This window comes from Suricata suricatta, chromosome 8, assembly GCF_006229205.1.
Source record: "Suricata suricatta isolate VVHF042 chromosome 8, meerkat_22Aug2017_6uvM2_HiC, whole genome shotgun sequence".
NCBI classification, from domain to species: Eukaryota; Metazoa; Chordata; class Mammalia; order Carnivora; family Herpestidae; genus Suricata; species Suricata suricatta.
Window position 1 is genome coordinate 89,757,851 of NC_043707.1, and position 5,308 is coordinate 89,763,158.

A 5,308-nucleotide genomic window follows, 5' to 3' on the forward strand; every position below is an offset into this window, starting at 1 on the left:
CCGCTGCCCGGCGCTGGGCGCTTGCCGTCAGCCGCCTCCCCGGACCGCAAGCAGTTCGCCGCCGCGGGGTAGGCAGCGGGCGCTGGGGCGGTGGCACGCGGGGCGGGCCTGGGCTCCGCACTCCCTCCCGGACTTGGAGCGTGTGTTGTCGGGCTGGGTTTGTTGTTGTTGAGGCGTGTGTGTGTGTGTGTTTCCTGCGGGGAGGGGGGGCGGCCTCGCCCCTGGGCATTTCCGCGGTTGTTCTCCGGCCCGCCCGGGGTGCTTGGGCCGGCGCAGGTTGGGTGAGGGCGCGGGTTGGCCCCCGACGCCCCGCTCCGGCTCCTCTGAGGGGAGCGGCGCGGAGGGGCGGGGCGGGGTGCGTGTGTAAATGTTGCGCACTCGCTTTTCCCCCACCCCCGCCTTCTTCCAGGGTGCTGGCGTGGGTTCCTCGCCGTCCGGCGGCGACTGTAAATAGAGCCTGGATGTTGTTTACATGAAGGATCCGGCGGGAGGAGTCTGCGAGGAGGAGGCGGAGGAGGAGGGAGGGAGGAGAGAGGAAGAACGGAGTCCCCGCGGCGGCGGCGGTCCGGGGTGAGGGGGAGCCCCGCACGGCGTCCAGGGACCGGGCGCTACCACGAGGCCGGGACGCTGGACCCTAGGGTAGGAGGGAGATACGGGCGCGGCGGGGGGGGGGGGTATGTCTGTCAGTGTGGCATTTTTAGCTGTAACCTGCCACGCAGATTCTCCCGGGCTGGAGGGGAGGGGGTGTGCGGGGAGGGCGAGGAAGCCTCGATTTCTCGATAAGGTCTTTTCTCCCATCTCCAGCCTTTTCCCGCTTCACTCCGGGTTCACCTGTTTTTTTCCATCAACCAGAGCGTGCAGTTTTTTAAGTAGGCATGGGAGGCTGATTCTTTTATTAGAAACATTATTGGGGAGAGGGGTGCGTTGTTGTAATTTCTGCCGGTCCTGTTCGGTTTTCACGAAGGGGGAAGGGACTTGGCGGAGATCGCCTGCTCCTGGCCACAACTGAACCCACGGCTTCTCCCTGCCTTCCCGGGCTAAGGAATCTTTTCCCTCACTCAGCTACCCGTATGCCAGCTGCCACCTTTTTGGAGAAGGACCACACCTGTGCTAACTCGCTTTGGCGGAGAGGTGAGCCGAAAAACCCAAGAATACCGTGTTGCCCAGAGTTCTTAGCCAATCCCCCATCCTAGAATTGACCAGAAAGTGTTTCTTTCACCTGCTGATTGCACTGGGCACATCCATCTCCCTACCCAGGCAAGTTGTGGTTTATAGCTGTGTCGAGATTTTCTCGTCCCTCGGGACCTGCACCCCACCAACCGAGTGCTGGGTTTAGATCCAAAGAGATGACCTTCTGTCGGTGCTGTTTGTTTCCTACCAGGTAGTCTAACGGAATTGTCCCCTCTCTCCCCACAGCCCCTTTTTTTCCTTTCCCTAAGAGCTTAGCCCAGAATCTGGCCTAAAGCAGCCGGTCTCTGGCTCCCTTTCCCTGGGCCCCACCCTGGCCCCTCTTGGTTCTTCAGAGCCAAACACGCCTCTCAAGCAGAAGACACACCCAGCTCCAAAACCAGCCATTCCAAAAGGGAGGAGAAAACAGTGGCAGAGAAGGGACCCAAGGGTCTCCTTTCAGTCCTGAGTATCCCCACCAGCATTTCCCTCTCCAATCCTCCTAGATTTATAATCCCTTGATTCTTCTCACCAGCTGTCCCTCCCACCCTTTCTGCCTTCGGTCCTGTGATAGGTACTTGGGAAGGTAGGGATGAAGAATGGAGGTGGTCACCCTTATTCCCTAGAGTGAGACATTTTCCTTCTCCTCGGCCTTCATTTTTGAGTAAAACATTTAAATATATTGGCAGGCTTATTTGAACTCCTTTTCTTGCTGGCTACATAATAACTGGTACTCACAAGAAAGGGAAGGGAAAGAGACGAGAAATGAACACCCCCCCCCCCAAGGTTCTATCTTATGAGCAGCCCCAGAGCTGCTGAAGACCCTTCTGTAAAAGTCAACAGTTTCTCTTTCATGACATCACCACCTAAGCCCTTCCAACTTTAGCTTCAGAACAGGAAGAAGGCTGAAAATAGAACTATCTTAGGAATCCAGCTCCTTTAGAAGATCAACTTTTAAATCAGCTGCCGGAGGAACACTGAACTTTGACACAGGGAGGGAAAACTGTAGTGTTTGTAATTGGTTCCTATGGGGAAGAGTGGAGGGGATACGTACCATGCTAAAAAAAAAAAAAAAAAAAAAAAAAAAGCTTTTTTCAAGATCACTTGGATACCTAGACCAATGAATGATTAATAGGCTGGTTCGAGATTCATTTATTGAATTATTCATATGTTTTGGTATGTCAACAATAACAAGTACTTCTAAGAATGAAGTAAAGTGGGGCCCCTGGAGTGTGCTCTAAAAGTCTGCTAGAGATCAAGGAGGTTGTGGAAGGAGGCTAGGAAGGAGCACTTGAGGAAGATGAAGGATCTGAGGGTGCATGGAGTGACAGCTGCTGAGAGGCTCATCATAATCACTAACTTTTGCGGGGTGACTAACATCCTGGACAAAGAAGTAGTGGTGTCAGGATTTTCTGCCTTTACCTTGGAACTGAACTGCATATCTCCGACTGTCAGTGTCTCCATTCTTGTCCTGAATTGAGATGCACCTTTCTCTCTGAGTGAAAAGCATTGTTCAGTCTCTGGGAAGGGCTGCTTGATGAGTGATCATCACTGAAGTGTTGACAATTTAGGAATGAGTAGTGGGGCAGAGAGTACTTGGCATTAATTTGAGCATCTGGTGGGTGTCATAGAAGGACTTGCTAGTTGGAGAGGTAACATATAATCTGGTTCATGTTTAAAGGATTCCAGGTGACAGACAGGGTTGCCTGTAACTGCATTAACAGAGTAGCCACTAGCTCTGTATCCCTGTCCACCTGCAATCTGGCTGTGATAATGAACTGAATTTCAAATTCTAGTAAATTCTTAAAATTGATACTTGATTCAGTTATTGGAAAACTTAAATATGTTTGGGAACAACTTGCATGTACGGATCACCTTTTTAAACTGTAAAACGTGAAATCTAAATATAGATTAAGTATTTCTCATGAAAATTTAGTGTTTGACTTGAGATGTGTTGTAAGTATAAATTACATTTGCGTTTTCAAAGACTTAGTACAAAGAAAGTAAAATAGCTCATGAACAATTTTTATATTGATTACATGTTCAAATGATACTATTTTGGGTATATTGAGCTAAATGAAATACGTTGCTAAAGTTAATGTAACCTGTTTAAATTTTTTTTTAAATATGGCTACTAAAATATTTAAAAATTCAAAATGGTTTTCTTTCTTCTGGACAGTACTGCTCCTTGTGGTCCATGGATTAATTTTGGAAGTGGTGACTGCATGAAATCTCTATTTTCCCTTGCTATTTTCCATGTAGAAATTTGGGGACCCCAGTAGTCCATTATTTTAGTACATAAAACCTAATAGTGAATTCTTTGCAGATTTATATATGGGAGGCATGTCCTACTCAGGAAGGTGTGCAGAGGACCAGAAAGGCTAGTGGTAGAGTCATGGTGAAATTTACATACCCACACATCTGACTGTAGGTGCTGTTTTAAAAGATTCCTGGGCATACCAAACTCTTTCAGAGAACAGTAAGTGACACAGTAATAATTGTGACACCTGCTGGCATTTTAGTGATAACCACTCTTTTGTTTTCTCTTATTCCTTCATTTACTGTCTCTCCTCCATCCACTCCCATCCTCCCATCCTGACTCCACTGGTGGTAATTGGGCCCACAAGACTGCTGACCCCTTGCCTCCAAAGAAAGTATGATGATGACCTAGATGGAGATAGTACTGTCTTTGGTGGCTGGTTTTGTCTGAATGAGATCCACTAATGGCCCTGGAAGGAACTTAGGAGCTATTTAAATAACAATCCCCTCCTCTTACATGTGACAGAAAGTCTTGTACCTTGCTTAAGATCATACAGACAGAAGCTGGAATTAAACATACACTTTGGTTGATAATCTGTTTAGAGAATCCTTAGGAAATGATGAGGTTCATCAGTTAATCAAATACCTGTTGAGCTTGCACTTTGAGGAAAGGACTGTGATTAGTGGCTTGAAGTGACATGAAGAAAGCAGTCTCTGACCTTAGGAACAATACTGCTGATTGGAAAAAATAAATAGAAGCTGTGCCAAATTAAATTGCAGTACAGGCATGCCTCGTTTTATGGTGCTTCACAGATACTGTGGTTTTTACAGATTGAAGGTTTAGTGGCAACCTTGAGTTGGGCAAGCCCATTGGCACTGTTTTTCCAACAGCATTTGCTCACTTTGTGTCTCTATGTTACGTTTTGGTAATTCTCACAATTTTTCATTATTATACCCATTGTGGTGATCAGTGGATATGACTTATTAAAAGCTCAGATGATCAATTTTTGGCAAAATACTTTTTCATGAAAGTACATACATTGTTTCTTTAGACATAATGTCATCGTACACTTAATAGTCTACTGTGTAGCATAAACATAACCTTTCTATGCATTGGGAAACCAAAAAATTCTTTTGACTCCTTTTTTTGCTATAGTTTAGTGCAACAAACTGGTCTATAACTGGACGTGTAATCTCTCCAAGGTATGCCTGTATAAGAAATAGTGCTTAATATTAAGTACAGTACTGCTGTGGCATATGTTACAAATAGAAATGTGTTTATTTTACAGATGCAGGACTAAAAGCTCTAAGAATGGTGGACTCTGCAGAAAAGAGGAGTTTAATTGTGTTTCTGGAATGGCACAGGGTTCTAGAACTTGAGGTCAGTGAAAGATTTTGGTATTGCCCCTTTTAGTTGGCCCTTCAGGGAATTTCAGAATCTAAGACCCAGCATTTTACATGGCAGTGCTGTAATAATGGGGAAATCATAGATTAATTAGAGACAGGGTATTTAGAGATGGTTAGCTTATTAAGGTAGATCATTTTGACTATTTTAAAAATGTTTAATATAGAAGTGAAATTAGAATAAAACTGACTTGTGAGTGGACTCTAAAATCTAAACTCTGGGGGCAAAAATGGAATCTAGAACAAAATCAGAAAGCAAAATAACTGGAATAGACAATTGGAATAAAAGTGTGTATGCTGAGTGTGTGTGTTAAGAGGAAAAGGTTAATAATAGAATTGTGGGCTAATCCACTTATTTGTAAGTTTTATTCTCTTGTAGCCTTTTTGGACTAAAATCTCCACTAGCATATGTAAGAAAGCGTGTCCTTTCTTTCTTTCTCTACATTGTCATGTACATACTTTCTTTGATAGGTCTTTT